General features: G+C 42.6%; 1 non-coding gene across 1 annotated transcript; it reads left to right on the top strand.

The window, feature by feature from the left end:
• Window positions 1-7,765: 7,765 nt before the first annotated feature.
• TRNAS-AGA (transfer RNA serine (anticodon AGA)) lies at window positions 7,766-7,847 on the top strand. Its single transcript has one exon. It is a non-coding gene; the product is annotated as a tRNA-Ser (tRNA).
• The last annotated feature ends 5,059 nt before the right edge of the window (window positions 7,848-12,906 follow it).

Below are 12,906 nucleotides of genomic sequence, written 5' to 3'. Positions count from 1 at the left end.
GGGGTTCCAAAGAGGATGGAGCTAGGCTGTTCTCAGTGGTGGCAGATGACAGAACAAGGAGCAATTGTCTCAAGTTGCAGTGGAGGTGGTCTAAGTTGGATATTACAAAAGAAATATTTCACTGGGAGGGTGGTGAAACACTTGAATGGGTTTCCTAGGGAGGTGGTGGAATCTCCATCCTTAGAGGTTATTAAGGCCGGCTTGACAAAGTCCTGGCTGGGATGATTTAGTTGGTGTTGGTCCTGCTTTGAGCAGGACTAGATGACCTCCTGACGTCTCTTCGAACCATAATCTTCTATGATTCTAAGATACTATGGTAATAGGGGCAATGAAAGTATTTTAGATAGACAGACAAAGATTTTCCCTCTCTTTGCAAGTCACTTCTTCTGCTTCCCTTTCAGTCATGTGGAATGGTTGTTTTTTCTGCCTGTATTGCCACATTTACTTACAAATGTAATTGAAAATAAAATCAGTGATTTGAAATCGAGACTGTATGATGAATATAAATGACCTATGGTATGACCATCCATTTGTCTTTTCAACACTGGAACCTCTATCTTTCCTTCCACTGCTATAAGAAGACAAACATCATAGGGAGCTGTAAATTACATTTTTCCACTATGTCCTGTGAACATTGTTCTGGCTCTCAGTAAGCCCCCAATTACTCTTTGAAGCATAGGGTGGAGAAAGTGCCATGACCATATGAAGGGGAAAGCATAGTCATGTTTGTATGCAGGCTTAAATATCTAGAATAAGAGCAGTAGTTATACATTATACAGATGAAAATGTCAGAGTATAAGTGATGTCTCATGCTTAACCCTGCTGGACCAGAAGGGAGCCTGATATTTCTAGGACATTACAGTGGGAGTGTTCATTCCAACATCATGGGAGATTTTTTTTGGTTCTATTCTTATTTTCCTAAGGACACTTTGCAATGCAAGTATAATTGGGATGGCATTTGGAGCTGCTGTATGTCAGTTCAAGAGTCAGAGACATTGTGCTGGCTGGAGAGATATTTCAATGTCAAGTCAATGGTTGTATTCCCATACATCATCTACATGTTTATTTTATTTTAATTTGTTTTTCCTATTGTGAAGAAAAGTAATATGTCAAAAAATATCCAGTGTCTTACACTAAGATTTAACTTATTCTACATATCTTTGCTTTTCCTATGTCAACTTTGGCCCCAGTCCTTCCCCTGTGCTAAGTAAAATTTTATGTAATCCTTTGAGCACTAAGCTTTGCTCACAATTGGAGACTGTTAATTTTCACATATGTAGCAGAAAATTTCTAATGGGCCTTGGGGGTACATGAACATATGGCCTTATCCCCATCCCTCTGAGTTAATCAAAGAATGTCCATAAGGAAGCAATGAGATGCATGTGCTGAGGGATACATCAGGCAAAGGTTTTGACATTAAAAACTCAGCATGTGCCACTAGCATGCAGCAATGCTTGAGATTCCCAATGTTTCCTCCTGTCCGGCAGAAAGGAGATGTGGAGTACAAATTGGCAGTAAAAAAATTCCTTACTGTGTTATCAGTCAAAAATTACTCTGCGGGAGGGTCAGGCTAGCGGTATGTGCTAGGGCACCATTGTGATTTCAGTGGAACTATGTAAAAGTAACAAAGCACAGCAAAACATGCTGGGAGTTCAGAGCCAGCAGTGAAGCAATTACGTTGTATTGACATCAGTTTATCCTGATTAATTTTTGCTCTATATTTGTCTAGCTTGTATCGAAGAAAGCATAAGTATAATCATGTTCAGTGATTTACAGACTTTGTTGTGAAGAAAGTCTTTCATTTTCTTGGTGGTATATCTCAGTTCATTTATCATCTTATCTGGCTCTCATTTAAGGCACACTGTCATTGAGTGAATGATTTCTAGATGAATCAAAAACTACCATCCTATGTATGGCTCTGTATTGAGCTAGCATGCTCCCTTGGGAGTCAGTGTTTATTACACTACAAGAATACTAATAATGAGATTGCTCCGCATTGTGGTTAAACTTAAGACATGTCCCTAGATGGCAGTGTGTCTGTCAGTCTGTTATTGCCCTTGTAACATTTCATTTTGATTCATAAATATTCAAGTCCTATTCAGTGTATGACATGCATATTAATATCAAATTAATGTATTTTGGTTAATATTAAAACAGAAAATGTCAAAGGAATTAATGATGATTTGCTACTTGTTCTAAGAAGGTTACAGATATTTATTATTTGTCTTTGTAAAATGACTATTATTTCAAATAGCGTAACAGAAACACAATTGCAGTGTAAATGTGTTGCACTATTTGCAGTTGCTGGGAGCTTTTGGTTGCTTTTATTTTTTAACCAAATTCTGGAATTTCAGAATTTAATTGTGAAACTCTGGGTGGGAGTGTTCAGAGAATAGCTGAGACTACCAGCGATAGGAAGCTGGGCAGTAAACTGGGAATGTTCAGGACACAGGAGACTTTGCGGCTGGGACCAGCGGAAGGAGCAGCTAGGAGGAGCAAAGCTGGATTCTGCAGACTCTTAGCATGGTAAAGCCTGTGAGTGGGAGTTAAAAAAAGGAAGATGAACTGGAAAACTGTGTTTGTTCTGGACTGTTGAGTGCTGTTTTTGACAAACTCTTTTGCAGCCTGAGGAGAACTGGTGACGAGTGAATTAAAGGGTTGAGTTTAGAAAGTCACTAAAGACTGAGTTCTTAAAGAGGCCTGTATGAAAGGGAAATAGAAGCAGAAGGGCCATGCAGGCAAACAGTGCCATGAGAGGGTTCTTGGGAGGTGGTAAGAAGCTACTGCGCAATACCAAGTCTGACCCAAATTTTAGGGGGTGAAGAAGACAGTCCATAATTATAGAAAATGGCATACTTCTTTTGAAGACCAGACATACAATTTGCCATTCAACTTCTGCTGTTACCAAAATTAAACCAATGACATAAACATATTTTAATGCCTGTAACTTTGTAAAGGGAAATGAATAAAAATAATATGAATTGTTTTTAATTGTAATAAGACATTAAACCTGTGCGTAGGGCCCCAGCTCCTGGGGTCACAGAATGCTGTCAGAGCCTCAGCGTTCATTTTAAATAAAATGGCTCCTAGTTCTCATCTTGGTGGGGGAAAAAAAACTTGAACGGAATGTAAACTTCTCCAGCGATGTCTGTAAACAGCTTGGAACAGTAGATCCTTTTGACATGAGCTGCCTTATACTGTTTGGTGGGCTGATAACACAGAAGCTTTCAGCTCTAGGGGGGGACTGCCAGCACTATCCCTGCAGATCTCCATATGTAGGAGCCATCACAGGCACCGTCCCATGGATCTGCGAAGGTGGTGTGAGTAGGGGCTCCCCCTCACAAAGTCCTCTTCTTGGGCACATAAATGCGAAATCCTCCCTCTGGGATGGACCCTAACCCACTTAAAGACTGGGATTACTGATCCAGAGAAGAGAAAAACAGCCTGCCCATAATGAGTGGTGCTGGGCCATTTAGCAAACAGATTGCCTGTAGTACAGCTATGACCCCAGATTGCCATAATTTAGCCCAGTAGATTACTCATATCAAATCTGTTAGATTGCTGAAGCAAGACTTGAACTGATTCCCTTCACTGCTGTCATTGTTACTCCTCTTCAGTTGTGCCACAAACAGTTTCATAACTTCTGAGTTTTTTTAAATCAAATTTTGTGTACTTGCTGGAATTAGTGTCATCAATGCTGGAGAAAGCACCTTTTTGACAGAGTAGGAGGACTATAACTAGAAAAGCTAAATCATTAAGCTATTATTTTATAATGTCAGCAAAGAAAAAAACTAAATAAGAATCTTTGCTAGAAAACAGAATTTCTCTTAGGGGATATTTTGGTTATATAACAGTTCAACCTTCAATTTAGTTGCATATTATTACATTAGCTTATGAAATTATGGAGACAAAAGAACGGGTATACTGGGCCAGACCACAGTTCCATCAAGCCCAGTATCCTCTCTTCCTACAATGGACAATGCCAGGTGCCCCAGAGGGAATGGACAGAACAGGTAATCATCAAGTGATCCATCCCCTGTTGCCCATTCCCAGCTTCTGGCAAACAGAGGCTAGGGACACCATCCCTGCCCATTCTGGCTAATAGCCATTGAGGGACCTATCCTCCATAAACTTATCTAGTTCTTTTTGGAACCCTTTTATAGTCTTGGCCTTCACAACATCTTCTGGCAAAGAGTTCCACAGGTTGACTGTGTGTTGTGTGAAAAAATACTTCCTTTTGTTTGTTTTAAACCTCCTGCCTATTAATTTCATTTGGTGACCCCTAGTCCACTTCCTTATTTATTTTCTCCACACCAGTCATGATTTTATAGACCTCTATCATATGCCCCCTTAGTTGTCTGTTCTCCAAGCTGAAAACTCCCACTCTTATAAATCTCCCCTCATACGGAAGCTGTTCCACACCCCTAATCATGTTTGTTGCCCTTTTCTGAACCTTTTCCAATTCCAATATATCTTTTGGGAAATGGGGCAACCACATCTGCATGCAGTATTCAAGATGTTGGCTACCATGGATTTATATGGAGGCAATATGATATTTTCTGTCTTATTATCTATCCCTTTCTTAATGATTCCCAACAACTTCAGTCTTTACCTGCACAAAGAACTGCATCTTTCAATCACTTCAGGAGATGTGTAAATGCTACTCCTGTATTCAATACTGCAATATCATGAGCCAAATTTTCAAAAGAAGGCACTTACATTGTGCCTGCAAAAATACCTTCATGGCTAATATGTGGATCCTCCATATGCACAAAAGATAAACCCTGCATATCCAATAATTTCTTATTATATGCACGTATGTGTTTTGCAATGGTCATCTGAAAATTTGGCCTTGTAGATATATTTATACATTTGCATTCTGTGTAAGTCACATTGACAGAAGCCATGGTGAAAAATATAGAGGCCCAAATTTTCAAATCTGAGGGCCTAACTCTAAAGACCCTAAAACATTTTTAAGGCTCCCAAATAAAAATGGGCTGGTTTCCAAAAGTAGTGAGCACCTTCAGCTCCTGTTGTCTTTAACAGGATTGTGGCTGTTCCGAAGTCTTGGAAATCAAACTTTTATTAAGGTTCCTCTTCATGGAAATAAGAGCCTTATTTTTAAAAGTCTGAAAACTTGGCTATCTTTAAAAAAATGTAAATATTATTCGTACTTCTGTAAAATAGCTATTTTGCTTGTTCCCCATTTTTGCATTTAACTGACCCTGTTGCCTGTACCTCTTTTTTTATACAGAGCAGAATCTTTATTTGTTCCTTTTCATTTTAACAAGGTTCTTTATTCCTTTTTATTAATCCCCATCTATCCAATCTTACCAAACTTTTTCATTTTAACTTAAGTTATCTTTTCCTCAATGCTAATCCTTTCCTATCCAATCTTACAGTTATTTATCTTTGGAAAATTATTTTCTGCTGCATTATGAAATTAAATACAAACATGCATTATCAAAATAGGCTTTGACTTTTACCTCCTTTAATTATAACTGCACCATAAAGGAACCAAACTTGAATGATTATTTTTTCTCCATTTTATAGTGGAAGACTCCTAAGGACTGATTTAGGACAAAAACTGTATTGGAAACTGCAAGACTAAAATCAAGTGTCATTACTGAACAATTTATGTTACAAGTCACCTATTAGAGGAATATTTATGCACTAATGATGGAAAAGTGGAATGTTGTTCACACCTTTTCATATAATTATTTGAACTTGTTAGAAAGCTTTCAACCTTCACATCTACAATGTGCAATAAGATGCTAACAGCATATAAACCTCTGTGCTAATGGCCAGCAAATAACCCATTAGAACAATCCACCTTTCTTCTATGTCTCTTTACTAAATGTACAGTATTGCATGCTGATGAACAGTGATATTAGCAAGTATTTATCATGGGAGAAATACTGCCCTTGCCATCATGTCTACGGAAGGCTCTACCAAGTGGAATCAGTGTAGTTCTGCTGCTCAGGGGAGGAGAATGGTTCTCTTTTAGATCACACCTTCTGCAGGATGTAGTCCAGAGCTCAATGGATACTCCTTACCGTCTGCAAGAATTGGGGGTTGGAGCAGATCAACGCTGTGGCTCATCTAGCCATTCTCTGTCCATGTACCAGTGTGCGTGGTATGTGGGCTACAGCTGTTCCTGACATTAGGAGGTTGTAGCAGTGGCTACCAATATTTCTGGTGCTACTTTGCAGACTGTGGGAATGCTCTTGCAAATGCACATGCATATGCACCCCCCCCACTCCACACATAGAATCATACGGTTATAAGGGACCCCAAGGGTCACCTAGTCTACCCCCCTGCCAAGATGCAGGATTTGTTGTGTCTAAACCATTCAAGACAGATGGCTCCTCCAGTGAAGGCACTTTCATGACTTTGCTGGCCAGTTTCTTCCATTGTTCTACTGTTCTTACAGTTAGGAAGTTTTTCCTGAGATTTAATTTAAATCTGCTATGCTATAGTTTAAACCCATTTCCTCTTGTCCTACCCTCTGTGGCAAGAGAGAACAACTTTTCTCCATCTTTTTTATAGAAGCCTTTCAAGTATTTGAAGGCTGCTATTATGTCCCCCCTTAATCTCCTCCTTTCTAAACTAAACATATCCAGTTCCTCAGCCTTTGCATTCCATCCCTTTGATCACCCTTGTTGCTCGCCTCTGAATCCTTCCCAGTTTCTCTACATCCTTTCTATATAGCGATGACCAAAATTGGACACAGTACTCCAGTTGAGGCCTAACCAACGCTAAGTAGAGCGGTACTATCACCTCCTGTGACTTGCATGCTATGCCTCTGGTAATTCAACCCCAAATTACATTTCCTTTTTTTGCAACAGCATTGCATTGCTGACTCATGTTGAGATTGTGATCCACCACACTCCTAGATCCCTCTCAGCAGTGCTGCTGCCAAGCCCATTATCCCTGATTCTGTATTTGTGCATTTAGGGTATTTTATTTTGTCAGGGACATTGCCCTTTTTTCCAAATATTTTTTTCTCTTTCATTGCATTAGTCTGAGGGAATCTTTATAAATATGCACCAGGGTCTTTTCTTGTAGTTTTCCTAAAAAACAATTTGTTTTTATTAACACAGTTATTATTAATCATGTTCATTTTAGTAGTGCCTAGGGATCAACCAAGAATGGGTCTCCACTGAGCTGGGGCAGAGGTTATCTGCTATATGTTAGTATAATGCTTAAAGGCTTACAGAAAGGAGTATAATACACTCTTGACTTAGTTGGGGATTCAGGAGGTCATCTAGTGCAACCTGCTGCTTAAAGCAGGACCAATCCCCAATTTTTCCCCAGATCCCTAAACGGCCCCCTCAGGTATTGAACTCACTACCCTGGGTTTAGCAGGCCAATGCTCAAACCACTGAGCTATCCCTCCCCTGTTTAGGCAGGGGCAGAGAATGTTTTAAATTTGTTTTGGGGGAAGGAGGGCTGTTGTGGTTGGTTGGTGTTTTGTATTATCACAATGCCTTGAAGCTCCTGTCACGGAACAGCACCCCATTGCACTTCGTGCTGTACAAACACAGCACAACAAGACAATCCCAGTCCCAAAAAACTGACAATCAAAGTAAACTGTGACATGACAGTGGATGCTGACAAATGGGGGAGCACAAGGAAACAATAAGAGCTGGTATGATGGGTTGTACAAACCCCACACTGGGCAACAAGGGGTTAAAGGATTGTTTTTGGCCCAGCCAGCCCTGCCTCACCATACCTGAAGCTAATGCTTCATCTGATGTAGGGTGTAGTCGTGGCCGAGTGGTTAAGGCGATGGACTAGAAATCCATTGGGGTCTCCCGGCGCAGGTTCGAATCCTGCCGACTACGGGTTTCTTTGCTCCCAGACTACTACGCTGGCCATCACAAAATGGGGAAGAGATGGCCAGCCCTCTGTGGAGATAGAGGTGGTTAGGGACTATTTAGAAAAGCTGGACGTGCACAAGTCCATGGGGCCGGACGAGTTGCATCCGAGAGTGCTGAAGGAATTGGCGGCTGTGATTGCAGAGCCATTGGCCATTATCTTTGAAAACTCGTGGCGAACCGGGGAAGTCCCGGATGACTGGAAAAAGGCTAATGTAGTGCCAATCTTTAAAAAAGGGAAGAAGGAGGATCCTGGGAACTACAGGCCAGTCAGCCTCACCTCAGTCCCTGGAAAAATCATGGAGCAGTTCCTCAAAGAATCAATCTTGAAGTACTTGCATGAGAGGAAAGTGATCAGGAACAGCCAGCATGGATTCACCAAGGGAAGGTCATGCCTGACCAATCTAATTGCCTTTTATCATAAGATTACTGGTTCTGTGGATGAAGGGAAAGCAGTGGATGTATTGTTTCTTGACTTTAGCAAAGCTTTTGACACGGTCTCCCACAGTATTCTTGTCAGCAAGTTAAGGAAGTATGGGCTGGATGAATGCACTATAGGGTGGGTAGAAAGCTGGCTAGATTGTCGGGCTCAACGGGTAGTGATCAATGGCTCCATGTCTAGTTGGCAGCCAGTGTCAAGTGGAGTGCCCCAGGGGTCAGTCCTGGGGCCGGTTTTGTTCAATATCTTCATAAATGATCTGGAGGATGGTGTGGATTGCACTCTCAGCAAATTTGCGGACGATACTAAACTGGGAGGAGTGGTAGATACGCTGGAGGGGAGGGATAGGATACAGAAGGACCTAGACAAATTGGAGGATTGGGCCAAAAGAAATCTGATGAGGTTCAATAAGGATAAGTGCAGGGTACTGCACTTAGGACGGAAGAATCCAATGCACCGCTACAGACTAGGGACCGAATGGCTAGGCAGCAGTTCTGTGGAAAAGGACCTAGGGGTGACAGTGGACGAGAAGCTGGATATGAGTCAGCAGTGTGCCCTTGTTGCCAAGAAGGCCAATGGCATTTTGGGATGTATAAGTAGGGGCATAGCGAGCAGATCGAGGGACGTGATCGTCCCCCTCTATTCAACATTGGTGAGGCCTCATCTGGAGTACTGTGTCCAGTTTTGGGCCCCACACTACAAGAAGGATGTGGATAAATTGGAGAGAGTCCAGCGAAGGGCAACAAAAATGATTAGGGGTCTAGAACACATGACTTATGAGGAGAGGCTGAGGGAGCTGGGATTGTTTAGCCTGCAGAAGAGAAGAATGAGGGGGGATTTGATAGCTGCTTTCAACTACCTGAAAGGGGGTTCCAAAGAGGATGGCTCTAGACTGTTCTCAATGGTAGCAGATGACAGAACGAGGAGTAATGGTCTCAAGTTGCAGTGGGGGAGGTTTAGATTGGATATTAGGAAAAACTTTTTCACTAAGAGGGTGGTGAAACACTGGAATGCGTTGCCTAGGGAGGTGGTGGAATCTCCTTCCTTGGAAGTTTTTAAGGTCAGGCTTGACAAAGCCCTGGCTGGGATGATTTAACTGGGAATTGGTCCTGCTTCGAGCAGGGGGTTGGACTAGATGACCTTCAGGGGTCCCTTCCAACCCTGATATTCTATGATTCTATGATTCTATGATGGATCAATCAAGACAGGGAAACAGCTCATCTGGGGGCAGAGCTGGAAGAGAGCAGACCTGCAGCCTACAGCTCCAGCAGCTCAAAGCAGAGGAAAGACTAGAGTATCTGACAGAGCTGCCCAAAGGGGGCCTCCCTGAGGGAAGGGAGGACCTTCCCAGAAACAATCAGAGAGGGAAGTACCCCCCTTCCTCTGGCTGTGGACATTGGTAATCCCCTCCTCTTACTTATTTGATTTGAACTTCCCCAATAGGGGAAAACCCTGGACTTCATGTGTGCGGCGGGGGAGTGATGAGAGAAACTGGCCCAGGGAGAGCAGCCTTAAGCAGCTTCAGCTGCCAGATCACTGGTACCCCAAAGGACCCTTGGTCGGATCCATGCCTCCCTCCAAACCCCGAGTGAGAACAATTACAGATGGTCAAAAAAAATCACAACGGATGTTTTCCATCACAAGATGGTGATTTGATGGTGTCAAACTGTTCCATGGGAATGGGTCAAAACTTTAGACAGAAATCAGGCAAACATCCTGGCTGGACAATTGGCTGGCTGGCTGGCTCAGCTGACTTCCTGCAAGTCTGCCAGCCAACTGACTGATGGGTGGATGGGCTGGCAGTCAAACAGGCAGTCAGGCATGTTGCCCAGTTGGCTTACCTGCTACCTAGCACCATGGCTCTCCAGCTCTCTGGCTACCTGACTGGCAGGTGGGCTGCCTGGGAACTGGCCAGCCAGCTTTTTGGTTCTGCAGGTTGCAGGGGGTGGGTTGCCCAGTTCCCTGGCTGCTGTCATCTTGCTAGGGAACCAGGGATCTAGGGAGCTGGTCAACAGGCAAGCCAGCCAGCTCCCCATCTGGTGGGTAGGAGCGTGGGTCAGTTGGTGCCAAAACATATTGTTATATTTTGTTGGAAATCCTACAATGATGACAGTTCTTCTGATACAGAATGAAATTTTGACAACCCAGAATTTCCTGTGAAACAAATGCTCTTTTCCAGGCAGCTGTAGAAGCAATGAGCTAACAACACTGTTCAGCATGATTGGTATGATCTCAGCACACCAGCAACCTAAGCGTTGTCAAGTTCTTCTCTAGGCATCACGGCAAAGGAGAGTTTTAGGCTCTCCCTGGCTAAGAGCAACCAGCAGCTCTACTACCCTGCACCCCAATAGCTGCTATTACTTTCAGCAATGGCAGATAAGTGCCTTACCTAGATGATTACGCTAAGATGATGAGCAATTAAATAGTTAATTTTAATACACCCACCCATTGAGGTCAATGGGAGCATACATCTCTTGGAGCTCTTAGTTCAGGCTTCCCACAGACTTAAGTGGAGAGCACTGTGTTCGTTTACATTCATATCTCATTTTGCAAGAGGTTTTGCTGTATTGAAAATTACATGAACAAGCTGTGACAGATTCAGACCAGAAGGCTATAAGAGAGTAGTAGAAGGCAGGTAGATTAGCTTCAGAATGAGCAGGTACTTGTTCTCTGGATAGCCAAACAAAGGCTACTTCAGGCTAATTAAGACACCTGATGCCAATTAACCAGTTAAGGTTGTTAGGCTAATGCCAGCACCTGACCCCAAATAACTGGCAAAGGGTCAGTTAAGGCCATTAGGCTAATGGACACAGCTGGAACCAATCAAGGTCTCACTCATACTGCTTAAAAGCTCTCCTTCCCAGATCCCTAGGGGGAAGCCCAGGTGAAAGGAATTGGTGGAGAGGAAGCATTGCTGAACCCTTAGGCAAGGGTAAAGCTAGGAAAAGGGGGCCACGGGAAAGTGGCCCAGGGAATCAAAGCAGCAACAGTGGTGAAGGGAAAACAGCCAACAGCTGCTACCATTAGGGTCCCTGGGGTGGAGCCCGGGGTGGAAGGTAGGCCCAGGTTCCCCCTTCCTCCCTCCCACCCCCATGCTCTATAGAGATCCCCTTGAGAAGGGAAGCAGACTTTGGTCCAGGCAGGAGGCCAAACTACACCTACTGAGGTCTAAGGAGCAACAGAGACTGCGGGTATTCCACCTTCCCACCTCCCATACTGGCCTGTGCTGAAAGTAGCTCAATAAGCTGTGACCTTTGCTGCTATACTGAGAAAGGGAGGTCATATTGGCCTTAGCAAGCTTCTAAGGCCACTGAATCCACCTGGAAGTGCGGGACCCACAATACAGGCTCGGAGCTTTGTCACAAAGCATGAAACAAGGTGTATGGCCACATCATTATATTGCACACGTGGCCTTGTCATCTGCTCAAGTACATCCTTTTCATGGAGAAGAAGATAAAGCTCTAATGTTTAAATACAATCTGGACCGGTAATATCCTGGGTACCCATTCAGGATCTTTCAAGCTCAAACCAGCTAAATCATAGACTAAATCCTGTTAATCTTGGGCCCAGCTTTGAAGACTTCAAGTAGTCTTACTGAAGTCAAATCAAGAGGCCAATTTACTTGAGTAGGTGCTGTACAAGCAGGCCCCTATTCACACAGGGCCTTATCCTGTGGAAAGAGCACTTCTGGTAAAGTTCTGAATGCCCTCAACTCTCTGTCTTCAACAGGATTTTTGGGTGTCTAACACTTTTAGGAGAGAGATTGCTATCTTGCAGCAGCATGTTTCCGTATCCTACAAATCCTTATGTATGTCACATGATTTAATTTGATGCCAGTAGGACTACTTTTTATATGTAAGGGTTTTGTCCAATCGTGCCTGTTAGGATATAGATATTTAGGCCTGTCTGTAAAGGCCTATATTTTAAGAATGTAGGTATATGTTTATCATTTAGCTAGTAATAGAGCTATACAAGAAAGAAGCTGTGTAAGGGCCTTCTCTCACTGTGACAGTCTGAGGCCCTGTTCTTAGGCCAATGCCTTTGGCTAAGCAGCAGAGGCAGCCATAAGCTGGGAAGTGTATGGTCACATCCTCACATTCCAAACTAGTCAATATGGGGTGTAAGGAAGGTGATCCAATCTATTACCTCCAGAGAAAGGGAAGAGCCTAGAAAATGTAAAAGGAAATTTAAGTTGATAGCTGTGTTTATTAATAAGTGAGTTCTTACCAGACAGAAAACTGAGAAACCCTTATGTCTTTATAGATGTAGTTGTGAAATCTTTACTTTTGTATTGTTTTGTCATTATAGTTTCCACTTTGCTATTGTTTGTTTGCATGGTCTCTGTCTGGTTCTGTGATTGTTTCTGTCTGCTGTATAATTAACTTTGCTGAGTGTAAACTAATTAAGGTGGTGGGATATAATTGGTTAGCTAATCATGTTACAATATGTTAGGATTGGTTAGGTAAATTTCAGTAAAATTAGTTAAAGTATAGCTAAAAATATTGCTATATAAATTAGGAGCAAACGAGAAGTAAGTTAAAATTCAAAAATAAAAAAAGAACTTTAAATTTAAGCTTGCTGGAAGTT

This window comes from Eretmochelys imbricata, chromosome 3 (assembly GCF_965152235.1).
Source record: "Eretmochelys imbricata isolate rEreImb1 chromosome 3, rEreImb1.hap1, whole genome shotgun sequence".
In the NCBI taxonomy this organism is placed as follows: Eukaryota; Metazoa; Chordata; order Testudines; family Cheloniidae; genus Eretmochelys; species Eretmochelys imbricata.
The sequence above is the reverse complement of the archived record's forward strand: the minus strand, read 5'-3'. Positions and strand labels throughout refer to the sequence as shown.